Genomic DNA, 19,262 nt, shown 5'->3' on the forward strand with positions numbered 1-19,262 from the left:
TTCTTGGAGAAATTATAGTATTGCATGTCTTTATCTGAGACCAGGTTGCTTGTGGCGCCGTACCATTAAAAGAGAGTTATGTGGAAAACTTACGTTGGCAGTTAGGGGAACTAACAACAAAAGTTAGGAGAACTAAAACGACGAAGGTTAGTTGAATTTACGTAGCAGGTTAGGGGAATTGGGTTATGTTTAGAATAAGGTTTAGCTAAAATGCTACAGTTGTCCTCGACGGGACTCGAACATACAACCTTTGGATTGCTAGACTGTCTTGGATTACCCCCACCAATCCTCTAAGAACAACATCCGTAATATAGTTCCTAATCTCAATAAAACTATACCATAATTAGGTATCATACATCGTGGAGGCGCTCAGAAATACGTAAAGTATATTGCGTATGGCTCTGAGGCCAGGCTGGTGTTCCAAACTAAACTAAACTGAGAGTATTATTTAAAAGTTCCAAAGACACACCAGAGACTGAGCCAGACCAGAGTAAGATCAATGGTCATTTTAATGAGGTTTTATCTCCCTCTTTCTCTTCTTCCCTCCTCTCTCAGTGTGTGGGCTCCTGTTTGTGCTTGAGTCTCTGTGTGGGAGCGTTTGTCTATTAGCGTTTGAAATATTTGAGTAAAGAAAGTATGGATCGGTACAGAAAGTTGGCGATGGGGCGGGGGGGGATTTGTTGTGGAAGTGTGATCATTTGAAAGCTTTCTATTTTCTTCGCTGTCGAGATTAGTACTATTTATTGTCCCGGCTAGCGGCGTATTGCATGGCTAGGTTTCAATAATTATGGTTAACAGTGTTATCATGTCACATTCTTGGCCGCAGCCGTGCATTTACTGTAATGCATTGTCTCGTTGCGCTGGTCCATTTCCAAATAGAGTTCCATCTTAAAAGGGAGCCTGGGATGGGGAAACATATTTGCGCAACGCTTGGTATTTACAGAGGCCTGCAGGTGGGGGGGGAGTGTTTGTGTGTGGCGCTGCATTATTTTGCAACTCTGTCTCTCTAATAACCTGAGCACCGTTGGGTTTCCCGAGTAAACGTCTAAACCAGAACTAGCACGGTCATCACACGCTGCAGGGGTTGTGACTGAAGGCCTCGTTTATTTTTTTGGAGGGAAAATGCAAACACTAACGGAGCATAAAACCCTCAACCAAGACAAACAAATTGCCATCGTTAAGCATAGGGTGCCATGAAGATGTCACGATGACAAGATTATCAGTGTAGTTGTTGCCATGGTGAAGGATGGCTCTGTCATGTCTGTGTGAAACGGTGTCTTTAAGGAGTGTCATTATCCCCTAGGTTATCTCATCAGCTAGCTCAATCCCAACAGCCTCTCTGCTTCTACCTGACAGAATGTGCACCGTTTGTAATTGGCCAATTTTACAGAGCTGTCCAACTAAGTGACCCTCTTCTCAGAAACTTCTGTAGGGAATAACTTGCAGCAACTTAAAAAAAAACTTAATCCAACAATGTTTTGGTAGCTTGTACTTGGCTATAGCATCTATTACCATAGAATAAGAGGATGTATACGGAGAATGCACACTTCATACGGTGTTTGTGTGCGTGTGCGTGTGTGTGTCAAATGTCTACACAGTATGTTCACCCAGAATGTACAGTACTGCGTGTACAGCCAGGCGGGGTCTCATTCTCTCTGGAGGTGAAGAGATTCATCTTCCCTTCCCTGTGCCAGCGGCTCCTCTGACTTCATTTGCTCTGTGAACTCATGAATAATTCATAGTGAGTGTGAGTAAAGCGGAGAGGTCTGGCTGTAGGCCACGTCTTCCTCTCCTCCATCCCTCCATCCTTGTGCATCTCTCCCATCCTTGTACATCTCTCCCTTTGTCCCTTTACTGCTAAATAGTCATTTCCCCTCCCTCTCTCCCTACCTCCCCCCTAGACTCCCTCCCTCTGCTGGGAAGTGGTGGAAAAAGTCCCCAACTGTCATACTTGAGTAAAAGTAAAGATACCTTAATAGAAAATGACTCAAGTAAAAGTTAATAGAAAATGACTCAAGTAAAAGTAAAAGTCACCCAGTAAAATTTGACTTGAGTAAAAGTATACAAGTATTTTGGTTTAAAACATAAGTATCAAAAGTAAAAGTATAATACTTTTTATATATTTTTATTTATTTATGGAAAGCTGCGGGCACACTCCATCATTCAGACATAATTTACAAACAAAGCAGGTGTGTTTAGTGAGTCCGCCAGATCAGAGGCAGTAGGGATGACCAGGGATGTTCTGTTGATAAGTGCGTAATTGGACTATTTTCCTGTCCTGCTAAGCATTCATAATGTAATGAGTACTTTTGGGTGTCAAGGAAGCTGTATGGAGTAAAAAATACAACATTTTCTTAAGGAATGTAGTGAAGTAAAAGTAGTCAAAAATATAAACTGTAAAGTAAAGTATAGATACCCCAAAAAACGACTTAAGTAGTACTTTAAAGTATTTTTACTTTACACCACTACCGCTGGGGCAGCTTGCTGTTCCGACTACCTGAGTGTACTGGATATACCAGCTTCCCCAGAGCACTGACGGGTCACTACTTTGCCTTTGAAGGAATGAGAGAGGGATGAGATTCTCTCTTCTTGCACTTCTCCCTTCTCACAGCACCACCTGATGAAACACATGCACGCAAACGCACACGCACACACCTAGAGGGACTCACTATAATCTTTGTGATAATCAATGCAGTGCACTCTCTCATAACTGCGTCTTTCTACCAAGTCCATTCCTGCTGCTGCTGCTGATGACACGGGCTATGATTATTGTCATGGCATATTGATGGCTGTAGCAGGCTGTTTTGATGTTTCACATTTACAGGAGATGACGGGATAGCCTAGCTTGGTGTACGCCTCAGGGCCTAACCTCTCTGTATTTACCATCTGCGTGTAGATCGACTGTTTGTTTAACTCGCTTTTTGTTTCTGGAAGGTCTTGTAAAGTTCAATGCGTGAATGTTCAGTGCATTTGAGGCCCTGATTTTTTTTTAAGGGACTTTGCGCTTGAGGAATGTGCCCTGTCCTGACACAATAGTAGTCTGTGGACTTTGCCTTTGGCCTTGATGAACGGTTATTGAAACAGTAGTGGTTGTTTCCTACGGAGATTGTTTGAATTGGAGAGAACATCTTCATGAGTAGGGAGGGGCTGTCGTAGAGCCCTGTTACTATGGAGGGGGTCGAGCACGTCCTGTAAGGGTCACGCACCGGCGCCCAGCAGCCAATGGCACGGCGGTAACTCCGAAGGGTTCGAACAAGAGTTCATCGGACGCATATTCCTCTTGGCTATGCCAACGCGTGCTGTCTCTAAGTTCCAGCTGTTACCATTACGTCTATGAACATGACTGTGTTACGATGAAACCGTTCCCCGTTTCCCACCCTTATTGAGTTCCCGGTGTCCCTAGAGTGTCTTAAACCCTCGCCGTGTCAGTCTGTCCCCTAACTTTCAACCCCCTCTCTCCCTCACACGCGGTCATCCCCTCAGGGTACCTGCAGTCTACTGACTGCTTTATCATAAACGGGGGGGTCTTCTACAGTAAACGCTCTGAACAGCCAGAACAGGCAGCCTTTTGAATGGTCTTTAATGGGGTGAGGGGTGCTCAACTCTCATGTGGTTACAGGGGGATTTACTGTGCACCACACTCAGTTTATATACATATACTACCTGGTGCATACATATATAAAAGTACTCACAGGCAAGCAAGCACACACATGCACACACACACACACACACACACACACACACACACACACACACACACACACACACACACACACACACACACACACACACACACACACACACACACACACACACACACACACACACACACAAACCTCATCCCAAAGCTTTTGGAATACATTAAGCAGTCCATGGCTCCTGATTAAGGGGAAGCAGTTTTCCCAGTCTTTCTCTCCCTTCGCCTCACCTCCAGGCACTGCTGTGGAATATGTGTAATTAGTAGTGTGGCGAGAGCGGATTTACATCCCGCTGTGTCCTCTCTCAGATCTCATCTCCTACTGTAATTTTCAATAGGTGTCGCTAGCTAATTTCCATAAGCTATAGAGACATCAATGAGCTGGGCTAGGCTATGAAGACTCAAACTAGCCCTGTGTGACAGATAAGAGTCTTAGCTACTCTTCAGCAAATTGCTGAAAGGAGGGTTTTTCAAAAGAACCAAAAAGAGCCAACCCTTGTTTTTCAGGGTTGTCTGTTTTGATGAGGTGTCACTCTCCATTTCCTGTGCCTCAAACAGGAAACAGGAAGCTGGCTCAGCTGTGTTTCTATAGAGCAGAGAGGTTATCATTAGCAGGCCTCAGCCCTGTGGTTTCTCACTGTCATCCATCTGCAGGCCCCGGCTCAGGCACATCAGGGTGAAAGTTCATATGGCGCCCAGCCACGCAAACATATAAGCGGAGCCACAGGAACCAGAGCCACAACATCCTGGCAACCTGTGGCCTGACCCGACTGCCTTGTTATTGACGCCTCCTGGGGAGGGCTCCCTATTGGCCCCTCTTGGCCCTTGGAAAATGCGCTCTCAGCCCCTCTCTTGACTCCCACCCCTTCGACCGAGGCAACCAGGGTCTTTTATTGGGATGCCTCTCGAAGCTGGGAAGGAAAACAATAGAGATGTATGACTCGTGGCCCTGCTCAGCTCGCATTCTTGTTTCCTTTGCTAGGGGTGAGGTGTAAGTCACTGCTCTTTCCCTGCTGTTGCTCTCTCACCATGCTGTCCCCTCACTTCCTAGCTTGCATTTTCCACAATCCTCTAGTACGAAGCTCCCTTCCCCTCTCCTCCTCTCCTTTCTTCCAACCTCCTCCATGTTGCAGTAGTTACAATCAACACTCTTGCTCAGTACTCTCGGAGAGCTGCGAAACACACAAAACTCTAGGTCCATTATCCCGGCATTCCAATGAGCACCTTTGCTCACTAGCTGCCGCGAGTTGAAAGGCATGAAATGTACACCGTTCTGACTTTCCCCGAAACATTTAGAGCTAAAAGGGGAACGTTTTGGGGTTTATTGAAAGGGTGTATTTCAGAGCAGCCAACCTTTTTCCCTTCCCTCTTCCAGCAGTGCTGTCAGATAGAGTGTAAACAAGAGTCTTGGTATTCTGAATGCCAGATCAAGTGAAGCATTTTTAAGTGAAGCACATGGGGCGGGGGGAAAGAGGGGGGCAAACAAATGCAACCAGCGGGAGGTGTGTGTCTGTCTGATGCCGCCCCCCTTCAGAGGTAGTAGGAGTCATACTCTGGGGCTGAGCATGCTGGGAGGCTGACAGGCCTTATTCTCTCTGCCTTGCTTTGCCTCTTGTGTCTGAGACACAGTCTACCCCCGGGGACCCCCTTTAGATTACAGCTCAGTACAGCACACACATTGTGTGTGTGTGTGTGTGTGTGTGTGTGTGTGTGTGTGTGTGTGTGTGTGTGTGTGTGTGTGTGTGTGTGTGTGTGTACATACATGTGTATGTGTGTCTGCGGGTATGTGTGTTTGTGTGTGTATATTTGTTTTAGTCTTTGTCCAATAGAGGAATTTGTACTCTCCTTACCTTCTTTGCCCTGTAGCCTTAGTTTCCTCCAAAATGTACACCACTTCAGCTGAATATTGCAGGAAAAAGCTGTTTCCTGAACATCCCCACCAAATGATAAAGCAGGTCTGTCTGACGGCTAACCTTTCCACCCCCGATGTTTTTTAAACTCTTCACCGCTCTAGCACACCTCCCATCTGTTTTGCCCCACATTTACTCTCCTTCATATTGGACCTCGGAGTGTTGAAATGTGTTGCTCTAGCAAGACCTGAGGATGAACAAACAACACGCAGGAAAAGCGCCCTGGGATCAATAAGGCAATTTTGGTGCGGGTCAGCTGCTGACACTCCAGTTATTTACTCTGGAGGTGGTGGGTGGGTGGGGGGGTAGACACATTACCCTGCTTATCTAACTCCCTCAGTACCTTTTAAACATGACGAACAGCCACTGTGGTGTCCAGCCACAGGCAGACATGACCCCAGCCCAGTCCCCTGCCTCGGTCCTGCCGCCAAATAGCATTTTCTTTGCCTGCAGGCTGGAGGGAATGTTTCTGCAGGCTGGAGGGAATGTTTCTGCAGGCTGGAGGGAATGTTTCTGCAGGCTGGAGGGAATGTTTCAGTTTCTGCAGGCTGGAGGGAATGTTTCTGCAGGCTGGAGGGAATGTTTGTGTGTTGCGTGTGGTGGGGAATGTTAGTATTTGCTGTTGTTGTAACATGTAGGTCTACTTATGTGTGCAAGGTCGTGGATGTGCCAAAACAACAAAACAGGAATAGCCTACAATAGAGGAACATCTTGAGATTTTGGGGTACCTATTGGCAGCATTTTACACCTTATTCTCCTCCTACATCGCCGTGAACATTGGACCCTCTGAGTGTCATTCTAGCTGACTGTGCCACCAATGCAGTTGCAGAAGTAAAACCCTCAGAAAGATAATGTTACTCATGTCATGATTCCCCGGAGGCAGGCGTGGGAGCAGATATGGCCTGCAGGCAGGCGGCGGGGGTCGCGCACGGCAAGTATTCACCCAGGGAAGCGGGACGTGTGTGGGACAGCTGTCTCGGGGCTGAGCTAATCCCTCTGATCCCTGCGTTGAGCTCAGCTTCCCACTGGAACTAAGGAGGGATGCTAACAGGGCTAGCCTAGCTTTAGAGAGCAGGACTCTTAACAACAAGACTAGCCTATAGGCTGAGGGGAGGTGAGAGCTACAGTAGGGAAGCCTATAGCTTTGCTCGTTTGAGAATGAGGCTCTGAAAAAGAGTTAACCTAGGTTGGAGGTGGGACACTAACAGGGCTAGCCTAGCATTAGAGAACATGACTATGTGTAAGCCTGAGGGAAGGAGATACAGTCAGTTAGGCTAAATGAAATAATGCGGCGAGTACAACAGGTGTAGACTTTACCGTGAAGTGCTTACTTACGAGCCCTTAACCAACAATGCAGAGTTAAAAAGTAAGAAAAATGTACAAAATAAAAATTGAACTGGTAACACAATAAAATAACAACAGCGAGGCTATAAACAGCGACAGGTACCGAGTCAATGTGCAGGGGTACGAGGTAGTTGAGGTACAGTAATTGAGGTAATAATAAATCTTTACATTTACATTAGTCATTTAGCAGACGCTCTTATCCAGAGCGACTTACAGTAGTGAATGCATACATTTCATACAACTCATACATTTTTTTTTTTTCTGTGCTGGCCCCCCGTGGGAATCGAACCCACAACCCTGGTGTTGTAAACACCATGCTCTACCAACTGAGCTACAGGGAAGGCTGAGCTACAGGGAAGGCATAAATAATATGTAACTATGTACATGCAGGTAGGGGTAAAAGTGACAAGGCAATTAGGATGGATAATTAACAGAGTAGCAGTAGCGTATGTGAAGACTGTGAAAGTGTGTCTATGTGGTAGTGTGTGTGTGTGTGTGTGTGTGTGTGTGTGTGTGTGTGTGTGTGTGTGTGTGTGTGTGTGTGTGTGTGTGTGGTGTCAATAAGCATGTGTGTGTGTGTGCGTGTGTGTGTGTTTTCGTGTGTGTGAGCATAAGTAGTATGTGTGTGTATGTGTGTGTTGGAGTGTCAGTGTAGTATATGTGAGTGTGTAGATTCCAGTGAGTGTGTATGGAGCCAGCGCAAGAGACTGTAAAAAAAAAAAGGGTGCCAATGCAGATAGCTATTTGATGAACTGTTTAGCAGTCTTATGGCTTGGGGGGGTAGAAGCTGTTCGCTTCCCGTGAGGTAGCAGAGAGAACAGTCTATGTCTAGGGTGGCAGGAGTCTTTGAGAATTTTTAGGGCCTTACTTTGACACCGCCTGCTATAGAAGTCCTGGATGGCAGGGAGCTCGGCCCCAGTGATGTACTGGACCGTATGCACTAGAGGTCGACCGATTATGATTTGTCAACGCCGATACCGATTATTGGAGGACCAAAAAAAGCTGATACCGACTAATCGGCCGTTTTTTTTAAATATTTTTTTATATATATATTTGTAATAATGACAATTACAACAATACTGAATGAACACTTATTTTAACTTAATATAATACATCAATAAAATCTATTTAGTCTCAAATATATAATGAAACATGTTCAATTTGGTTTAAATAATGCAAAAACAAAGTGTTGGAGAAGAAAGTAAAAGTGCAATATGTGCCATGTAAAAAAGCTAACGTTTAAGTTCCTTGCTCAGAACATATGAAAGCTGGTGGTTCCTTTTAACATGAGTCTTCAATATTCCCAGGTAAGAAGTTTTAGGTTGTAGGTATTATAGGACTATTTCTCTCTATACCATTTGTATTTCATATACCTTTGAATATTGGATGCTCTAATATGTACGTTAGTATTGCCAGCCTAATCTCGGGAGTTGATAGGCTTGAAGTCGTAAACAGCGCAATGCTTGAAGCACAGCGAAGAGGTGCTGTCAAATGCAGGAAAGTGCTATTTGAATGAATGCTTATGAGCCTGCTGCTGCCCTCCACCGCTCAGTCAGACTGCTCTATCAAATCACAGACTTAATTATAATATAATAACACACAGAAATACGAGCCTTAGGTCATGAATATGGTCAAATCCAGAAACTATCATTTCGAAAACAAAACGTTTATTCAGTGAAGTACGGAACCGTTCTGTATTTTATCTAACGGGTGGCATCCCTAAGTCTAAATATTGCTGTTACATTGCACAACCTTCAATGTTATGTCATAATTATGTACAATTCAGGCAAATTAATTACGGTCTTTGTTAGGCAGAAATGGTCTTCACACAGTTCGCAACGAGCCAGGCGGCCCAAACTGCTGCATATACCCTGACTCTGCTTGCACAGAACACAATAGAAGTGACACAATTTCCCTAGTTAAAAGAAATTAATGTTAGCAGGCAATATTAACTAATCAATTATATGCAACGCAGGACAAGCTAGATAAACTAGTAATATCATCAACCATGTGTAGTTAACTAGTGATTATGTTAAGATTGATTGTTTTTTATAAGATACGTTTAATGCTAGCTAGCACCTTACCTTGGCTCTTTGCTGCACTCACATAACAGGTGGTCAGCCTGCTACGCAGTCTCCTCGTGGAGTGCAATGTAATCGGCCATAATCGGTGTCAAAAAATGTCGATTACCGATTGTTATGAAAACTTGAAATCGGCCCTAATTAATCGGCCATTCCGATTAATCGGTCGACCTCTAGTATGCACTACCCTCTGTTGCGCCTTATGGTCGGTTGCCAATCATTTGCCATACCAAGCGGTGATGCAGCCAGTCAAGATGCTCTCAATGGTTCAGCTGTAGACATTTTTGAGGATCTGAGGGCCCATGCCAAATCTTTTCAGCCTCCTGAGGACTTCATGACTGTGTTGGTTTGTGTTTGGACCATGATGGCTCCCATCCAGAACGACCCACGGGAGCAATCAGGGTCAAGTATCCCGCTCAAGGGTGCATTGACAGATCTCACACCCAGTCGACTCAGTGACCCGAACCAGCGACCTCTCAGCCACTGTCCCAATGCTCCCAACTGCCAGGCTACCTGCCACCCCCAACCATCCAAGACCCCCCTACAGTCCCCCTGAAACCCTCCCTCTCCATTCCCCATCCCCAACCCCCGTCTCCCCCCCCCCCGTCTCCACCTCATCCAAGCCACCAACCCTGTCCAATCCAATCAAACAACTATGAAAAACAGACAAGAACAAAGGAAAACAACAACAAAACAACAATGTAAAACAAAAGACATCAAGGACAATTAAAAAAACAGCAAGGCCAGCTGTATGTGTGGCACTATTTACGTGTGCTTGTGTGCGTGTGAGCACTTGCGTGGCATCAGCCTCAGGCAAACCATAATTTTACCCCACACTCAGCAACTTCACTCCCACTCATCTACAGTTCCATATTCCAACCCTCAGTTTCCCTCATCCCATCCCACCTATCTCTGCTGGCCACTATCTTCGGATATCTATGATGTTGAATGCTGAGCTGTAGTCAATGAACAGCATTCTCGCGTAGAAAGGGCAGAGTGGGGTAAAATAGAGATTGCATCATTTGTGGATCTTTTGGGGCAGGATGGGGATTGGAGTGGGCCGAGGGTTTCTGGGATGATGGTGTTGATGTGAACCATGATCAGCTTTTCAAAGCATTTCATTTTCTACAGATGGGAGTGCTACAGAGATTTAGACAGGGAATATGGTGGTCTGCTTGAAACATGTAGGTATTACAGACTGAGTCAGAGAGAGTTTGAACATGTCAGTGTCAGGGCATGCCCTTGAGTACACATCCTGGTAATCATTCTGAATGTTAACCTCTTTAAAGGTCTTACTCACGTCGGCTATGGAGAGCGTGATCACACAGTCGTCTGGAACAGCTGGTGCTCTCATGCATATTTCAGTGTTGTTTGGAGTCGAAGCGAGCATAGAAGGAATTTAGCTTGTCTGGTAGGCTCATGTCACTGGGGAGCCCGCGGCTGGGTTTCCCTTTGTAATCCGTGATAGTTTGCAAGTCCTGCCACATCTGACGAGCATCAGAGATGGTGTATTAGGATTAGAACTTCATCCTGTATTGACGCTTTGCCTGTTTGATGGTTCGTCGGAAGGTTTAGCGGGATTTCTTATAAGCGTCCAGATTAGTGTCCCGCTCCTTGAAAGCGGCAGCTCCAGTTTTTAGTTCAATGCGAATGTTGCCTGTAATCCATGGCCTTTTGTTGGGATATGTACGTACGGTCACTGTGGGGACGACATCGTCGATGCACTTATTAATGATGCCGGTAACTGATGTGGTAAACTCCTCAATGCTATCGGATGAATCACGGAATATATTCTAGTCTGTACTTGCAAAACATTCCTGTAGCTTAACATCTGCTTCATCGGACCACTTCCATATTGAGCGTGTCACTTGTACTTCCTGTTTGAGTTTTTGCTTGTAAGCAGGAGTCAGGAGGATAGAGTTATCCTAAAGCTTTGTACGCATCTCTGTGTGTGGGGTAAAGGTTACAACTGTATTCAGAGTTAGCCTAGCTTCAGGGTGGTAAGCTAACAGGCTAGCCTAGCTTTAGAGGGGGATAGGACTAGCCTATAGTCTTAGGGAAGGAGGTACAGCTAGATTAGGACTGTATTGAGGATGAAGCGCAAACTCAGTTATCTTAGCTTCAGTGCGGGACGCTAACAGGGCTAGCAGGCACATCTATTACATTTAGGGCTGTCCCCAACCCCCAAAAAATCTTGGTCGACCGAGAGTCGTCTGTTTTTTCAACCAATCAATTGGTCGAAATGTTAAAACGTATTTGTCCGTGTATAGACACATCCTATGTGTTTTAATCAATTCAACTATATGCACTGAGCTTGTCTGATGCTTTAAGAGCACTGTTTGATTAAATAGTTAAGACACATAAATGACTAGAGGGAGTCCCACTGCAATTGATTTTTTTGTGCCGGGCCAGGCTCAGTCTTGCTGCGCTGTGTAAAACAAATGGCAGCGAGCGACTGTGTGACTAGCACCCGTTGTCTCTCTCTCCTCCCTGCTGCAGCAACCACCACAGAACATCAACAGTGTTTATGGCGCTGGCCGTGTTGCTAAAGCTGGAACATAATTACAGACATTTCTGACTGAAAAGTTCTGTTACCTAAATCCCTCATTTGTTTCGGAAAAACATTCCCTATTCCCTTAACCCTTGCTCTCTTTACATGACACATGTACGCATCGCCTGCACGTGACTAATTGGGCCTGACCTATAGCATATCATAATCACATTCATAAATTAGTTATAACAAACTCGGAACACCGTAACACATGTGACAGAAAAATGGATGCAGAGGATGTGACAAAAAAAATAGAAACTGGTTGCTCAGGAGGTAAAGGGAAAATCAGATGTGTGGAATAAATTTGACTGGAGATCAAGAAAATAAGGTAAGGAGCAAGTGCTGCGTACATATTATGTGTGCCAAACAGGTGCTGTTTGATGACAATATCATTTTCTTACCATTTGGAACAATGTAAACAACGCTAAATAAATTATAGGCGTACCAGTGAGTCTGTTGTAATGGTTTTTTTGTTTTTTGTTTTTGTAAAGCCTTTTTTACAGCAATGACTAAAACAGTTTCATTCATTCGTGAATGCTATTTCCAAAATGGAACGGTTTATTTATTGTTTAAGCTAATTATTCAGGAGCCTCTTTGTTATTTTATTTAAAAACTGAAATGCTTGATTGCATTTCAAATCATGAATGACTTGTATGCTGTGTGATGACATGAATGATAGATTGATACAGTAGCCTATGTATTGAAACACAGGCCTAAGTAAGTTCCGGTATTTATTTTTATTTAACCTTTATTTAACTAACTTAACAAGTCAGTTAAGAACAAATTCTTATTTTACAATGACGGCCTACCCCGGCCAAACCCTCCCCTAACCCGGATGGCGCTGGGCCAATTGTGCGCCACCCTGTGGGACTCCCGATCACGGCCGGTTGTGGTACAGCCCGGTATTGAACCAGGGTCTGTAGTGGCACCTCTAGCACTAAGATGCAGTGCCTTAGACTGCTGCGCCACTCGGTATTAAGACTAAACAGAAAGCGCTCTTAGGCCTACAGCTCGATGGTAGTTATACCAGGCTCTGATACTAAGCCTACTAGTGACAATTACATGACTTATTATTATAATGATCCTAATAATTCTAATAGTAATAATAACAATAAGAAGGAGATCAAGGAAAATGAGGATTAATATTATGAATAGTGTAAACTACACTAAATAAATGATTAGTAATAACAGAGAGGCTGTTGTGTAAAGCCTTTATTACAGCACTGCAAAGGATAAAAACTGCCAAATTTGTGAAATTGTTTATCCGACATGTTGTGATTTGCTGAGGCTTGGTGCTCACAGAATCAGCAGGCTATTAAACACTCAAACAGGCAACAGAAGCAGGATCTGTCTTATTTCTTTAGATATATTTGGATGATTTATAAAGCCAGGCGCGTTTTACAGTTAGGCTATTGATTATAGACCTAATTAAGTTGGGGTTTTTCTCTCTCACTTTTCTTAGCCAATTAAGGCAAGGGCGGTTTTCTCATCTCCTAACTCCTGTGCTGCCTCCGCCACACTGTTCTTAACACCAATTTGCTGGTTGACTTTGCTGTTATGCACATAGCAACATGGTCTAGGAAAAGGCGCCAATTCAACAGCACACTGATGTTTCAGAACCACGGACAGCGACCACTATCAAATGCGCATTTGTTATAAAATCATATTATTTGTGTTAAGTGTTGCGCCATTGTCCTTAACCATATACAATTTCAGTAGTACAGTAGTACGTCTTAGAGTGATGGACTGTGCCATCCCCACGACCTCCCCCCATGAAAAAATAGGATTTTTTTGCTACTGCTCGACTAAATAAATCTCGGTCGACCAACAGCCTATCGACCAAACAATCGACCTGTCGATTAAATGGGGTCAGCCCTAATTCAATTAGAGTGGCACTCTCTAGAGTGGCATACTGTGGCTGACTGGTCGCGAGCTGGAAATGCCACAGAGAGCAACAATGACAAATTCCTAATGGATTAATCAAGGCATGCAGGAGTGAGAGTGGTGGTGTGCACTGGGCGTTTTTGGTTTGTGTCCTACCATGGGATGACATTGCTGGGATGACATTTGGTTGTTGGGGGGGGGGGTGAGCGAGCATGCTGTGTTTCTCATTCTCGGGATTTATTTTAATGAGGTAGCGCCCCAGGATGGATTACTACGCCGGGATATAGACCCGCTCCTGTTTCTGTGGGGATATTGGAATCCTCCGAGGACACTTGAGTTCAGCAGGAGATTTATGTGCAGCTCATGAATTACTACAGCTGTGAATTACTTCTTAGATAGTAAAAGTTGTTCGGAATATTAGGTGTCTCTAATTCCCCCCCCATCACATAGCTCGTTGTAGCTCCTGAAGATCCAAGTTTGCCCGAGCGCATCTACAACGCAAATTACGAACATCAGTGCGGTTTTGGAGGACCTTCAGACCACACAACCGTAACTGTGATGATATGTTTTGAATGGAACTAATGCGACAGTGTTTTTGCTACTAATTCTACCCATGTACTCCGACTGGTGATGGGATTGTTCAGCAATCGCGTCACGTCATAACGCTCACGTTAAGTGGTCTGGCTGCCAGATGTCTGTTTTGCTATTTCCACCAGATACCCAGAAAGCTTGACTGATACCGTAGGGGGGGATACGGAGTCTTTAATGTGGCTCAGGTATGTAAGCTCACCCCTTAAGCTATAGTGAAGAGAAACACCAGGCATGCTAGTGGAAAGTAGACATGAGTGACGAGTCTAACGACTGTCTATGCATCTACAATGGAGACATAGGACTATATGGAGACTCCATCTGATTACATTGTGGCGCCACCCGGGCCGGGTGTCCTCCCCACAATCTGACCCATCTCTTTCCCCAATTCCACAGTAGGCTGGTGGCCTATTTGCTTGTTGAGGCGCATCGGGGATGGCACGCTCCGCTAGACGAGGACGCCGGCGAGGCGAAGAAGCCTTGTGTCGGAAAGAGCAGGGAACGAATGCTGATTCGCTTTGTCTCTGTGGCTGGATGGGTCTTAGTCTAAGCCAGGCTAGGTACTCAGTAATGCTACATTTCCAAGGGTATTTCCCAAATGGCACCCTATTCCCTACATAGTTTGCTACGGTTGACCAGGGCCCATTGGGTTCTAGTTGAAACTAGTGCACCAGGTAGGGAATAGGGTGCCATTTGGGATGCACTTCAAGTGTAATTAGGATGTCTGATGATTAGTGCTGATTTATTGTTTCATCTTTCATAATGCAGGCTGTCTGCCTTGTGTTTTTTTTCTCGGGCCTTGTTTTTCTTAGAGGATCATATCTCATTGCAAATGTAATTGGGAGTGTCTGTCAAATGGAATCACTTGAGTCATTTGTTAGAGTGTTTTTGTGTGAGCGCATAAGAGTGTGCGTGTGTATATCCTTTGGTTAAGGTGTGTCAGTGGGTGCAGTGTACCCGGTGTAGGTTGGGACTTTGTACCTGTATACAAATGTATCTCGTTAGTATGATGTATGGGTTTGTGTGTGTGTGTGTGTGTGTTTGCGGCGTGCATGCATGTGTGTGTGTATGAGCTCTCTTGTCATTCCCCTTTCCACCCGTTGCGCAAATTATGCATTAACTACATGTGTAAATGCATAATAATGTTGACAGTCTATATCTATCTCAGAAAGAGGCATCCACATAGCAGAGAGAGAGATGCTGTAGTATGGGAATCGTTGCTACGGTATAAGACAGTGTCTCCCACCTAGAGAGATAAATAGAGAGAGAGAGAGAGAGAGAGGAGTGGATGATGATGGAGGTGGGGGCGGTTGAAATCATATTTGGGAGAAAAGAGTAAACATAAGTCTCTAGTGATCTGTGCTCTGAGAGAGAAGAGAAGGTAATAGCACCATGAGCCTTAGTCTGTCTTCTGTAAAGCACTATCGCATTCTTTGTGCTTCGCTATAAAGACATTACTGGGTGGTATGGGGTATGAATGAATAAGTCTGCCTTTTGTTTTGTCCAAGTCTGAGACAGAATCCTAACCCCCCCCCCCTCCTTGCCCAGCGCCCCATAGATGAAGAACCCCAGAGAAAAACAAAGAGATCCATTGTTTTTGGGCAGCTTTGGGGAACGATAGCGTACCCCTCAAAAAAGCAAAACAGCAATAGGGGAGGCCTCAAAGCAGAGCTGACACCCAATAGGGTGAATGACAACCTAATTATTAGAGCAAAGGATTCTGGGATGGAGAAGGGAGGGGGTTACGCACTTACAGACAGACATGGACAGAGTCTTTTCATTGGAGAGAACAGTGTCACTCTTTGTTATTGTTGGGGGTCACAGATGCACGCTGTGGATGAGGACCATTGTATTGGGCAGAGGGGGCAGGGGGGATGGATGGCATCATCACCACCACTGGGGGGCTGGGGACAGGCTAGTGACAGTCAGGGAGGGCTTAGAGCCGTCCCCATGGTCTCACTGTGACAGACATGCCTGGGTGACATTACTGCTTCCTTGTTCCCTACCCTGCTGAGTGCCAGTTAAACAGCCCCTCCCTCTACCAGTCTCCATGGGAGTATTCATTAGGCACCAAACGGACTGAAACAGGGAGGGACTACCTGGACTCGTCCAATAACAAAGGCTTACTTTATTTATTTAATTTATTTCACCTTTATTTAACCAGGTAGGCTAGTTGAGAACAAGTTCTTATTTACAACTGCGACCTGGCCAAGATAAAGTAAAGCAGTGCGACACAAACAACAACACAGAGTTACACATGGAATAAACAAGTGTACAGTCAATAACACAATAGAAAAAAAAGGAAAGTCGATATACAGTGTGTGCAAATGGCGTGACGACAGATAAACAAAGTAAACAATGTGGAGTACCATGATAAATGAACAGTCCAGCAGGCATCCGCTATGTAGCCAAGTGATCCTAGGGTCCAGTGAACAGCAATAGATGGAATAGGGAAGTTGCAGGGTAGTCGTTACTACGCTAGCACGCGATAGACATGGCGTTTAAAGTTAGAAGGTCAGGGTAAGTAGAAGCGTCTGCTCCGACGTCCGGCAAGTCGTGGTGGTACGGCGGGGCGCCGTGTCGACAAGGGACCGGGCCAGATGGTGAAAGAGGTATTGTAGTTGTAGTAATTTAGTTTGCTAGCCGCGAGATGCGCCTGGCTCAGGGCTAGCTTCGGGGCTGGGTCACTCGGTGGCAGCTAGCTAGCTGTGATGATCAGGAGTAATGGTCCAGGGTTTATGGCAGGAATCCGGCATTGTAGTGGAGAAAAACAGTCCGAGGTTGGCAGGTATTATCCAGGCAAAAAAACGGCTGGTGCCTGTGCAGAGGGTAAAGGCCGCTAGCAGTGGCTAACAATGACTAAATAGCTAGTAGCTAATTAGCTAGTTAGCTTCTGAAAATAGCGGATCTGTGTCACATTGAGTGATGCGGGTTACCGGAATGTATATTTAATTTAAAAATGGAAAAGAGATTGAAAAATAAATTGAAATATATACAAAAAAGACAAAAAATAGAAAAAGTAAACGAGAGGACGACAAACCACGTCTGCACTGCGACGGCATCTTGGGAAAATGTCATTTGCAAAACCTTTTGCTATGTTGTGCTATATCTGTGTCTCATAGAAAGGCATCAGAGTATAGTCTGTTGATGGTCAGATGACGCGGATGATACACTACAGGACTGTTTTGCAAGCACACACTGGAATATGTTCCGGGATTCATCCAATGGCATTGAGGAATACACCACATCAGTCATCTGCTTCATCAATAAGTGCATCAATGACGTCGTCCCCACAGTACATATCCCAACAGGCAACATCCGCATCGAGCTAAAGGCTAGAGCTGCCGCTTTCAAGGAGTGGGAGACTAATCTGGACGCTTATAAGAAATCCCGCTATGCGCTCAGATGAACCATCAAACAAGCAAAGCGTCAATACAGGATTAAGATTGAATCCTACTACACCGGCTCTGACGCTCGTCGGATGTGGCAGGGCTTGAAAACTATTACGGACTACAAAGGGAAACCCAGCTGAGAGCTGCCCAGTGATGCGAGCCTACCAGACGAGCTAAATGCCTTTTATGCTCACTTCGAGGCAAGTAACACTGAAGCATGCACGAGTGCACCAGCTGTTCTGGATGACTGTGTGACAACGCTCTCGGTACCCGATGTGAACAAAACCTTTAAACAGGTCAACATTCACAAAGAGGCTGGTCCAGACGGATTACCAGGACGTGTACTCAAACCGTGCGCGGACCAACTGTCAAGTGTCTTCACTGACATTTTCAACATCTCCCTGACCGAGTGTGTAATACCTACGTGTTTCAAGCAGACCACCATAGTCCCTGTACCCAAGGAAGCGAAGGTAACCTGCCTAAATGATTACCATCCCGTGGCACACACGTCGGTAGCCATGAAGTGCTTTGAAAGGCTGGTCATGGCTCACATCAACACCATCCTCCCGGACACCCTAGACCCACTCCAATTTGCATACCGCCCCAACAGATCCACAGATGACGCAATCTCAATCGAACTCCACACTGCCCTTTCTCACCTGGACAAAAGGAACACCTACAGTTGAAGTCGGAAGTTTACATACACCTTAGCCAAATACTTTTAAACTCAGTTTTTCACAATTCCTGACATTTAATTATAGTAAAATTCCCAGTCTTAGGTCAGTTAGATCACCACATTATTTTAAGAATGTGAAATGTCACAATAATAGTAGAGACAATGAGCTTTTATTTATTTTATCACATTCCCAGTGGGTCAGAAGTTTACATACACTCAATTAGTATTTGGTAGCATTGCCTTTAAATTGTTTAACTTGGGTCAAACGTTTCGGGTAGCCTTCCACAAGCTTCCCACAATAAGTTGGGTGAATTTTGGCCCATTCCTCCTGGAAGAGCTGGTATAACTGAGTCAGGTTTGTAGGCCTCCTTGCTCGCACACACTTTTTCAGTTCAGCCCACACATTTTCTGTAGGATTGAGGTCAGGACTTTGTAATGGCCACTCAAATACCTTGACTTTGTTGTCCTTAAGCCATTTTGCCACAACTTTGGAAGTATGCTTGGGTCATTGTCCATTTGGAAGACCCATTTGCGACCAAGCTTTAACTTCCTGACTGATGTCTTGAGATATTGCTTCAAGATATCCACGTAATTTTCCTGCTTCATGATGCAATCTATTTTGTGAAGTGCACCAGTCCCTCCTGCAGCAAAGCACCCCCACAACATGATGCTGCCACCCCCATGCGTCACGGTTGGGATGGTGTTCTTCGGCTTGCAAGCCTCCCCCTTTTTCCTCCAAACATAACGATGGTCATAATGGCCAAACAGTTCTATTTTTGTTTCATCAGACCAAAGGACATTTCTCCAAAAAGTATGATCTTTGTCCCCATATGCAGTTGTAAACCATAGTCTGGCTTTTTTATGGCGGTTTTGGAGCAGTGGCTTCTTCCTTTCTGAGTGGCCTTTCAGGTTATGTCAATTAGGACTCGTTTTACTGTGGATATAGATACTTTTGTACCTGTTTCCTCCAGCATGTTCACAAGGTCCTTTGCTGTTGTTCTGGGATTAATTTGCACTTTTCGCAGCAAAGTACGTTCATCTCTAGGAGACAGAACACATCTCCTTCCTGAGCGGTATGATGGCTGCGTGGTCCCATGGTGTTTATACTTACGTACTATTGTTTGTACAGATGAACGTGG

At 45.0% G+C, this 19,262-nt stretch overlaps 1 protein-coding gene and 1 non-coding gene across 2 annotated transcripts in view; one reads left to right on the forward strand and one right to left on the reverse strand.

The window, feature by feature from the left end:
- The window catches only part of LOC106582899 (mannosyl-oligosaccharide 1,2-alpha-mannosidase IA), a 218,701-nt gene that overhangs the window by 15,255 nt on the left and 184,184 nt on the right, over nucleotides 1-19,262 (forward strand). The window lies entirely within an intron of this gene.
- On the reverse strand, nucleotides 7,220-7,295 carry trnav-uac (transfer RNA valine (anticodon UAC)). The gene has a single exon. It is a non-coding gene; the product is annotated as a tRNA-Val (tRNA).

This window comes from Salmo salar, chromosome ssa02 (assembly GCF_905237065.1).
Source record: "Salmo salar chromosome ssa02, Ssal_v3.1, whole genome shotgun sequence".
In the NCBI taxonomy this organism is placed as follows: Eukaryota; Metazoa; Chordata; class Actinopteri; order Salmoniformes; family Salmonidae; genus Salmo; species Salmo salar.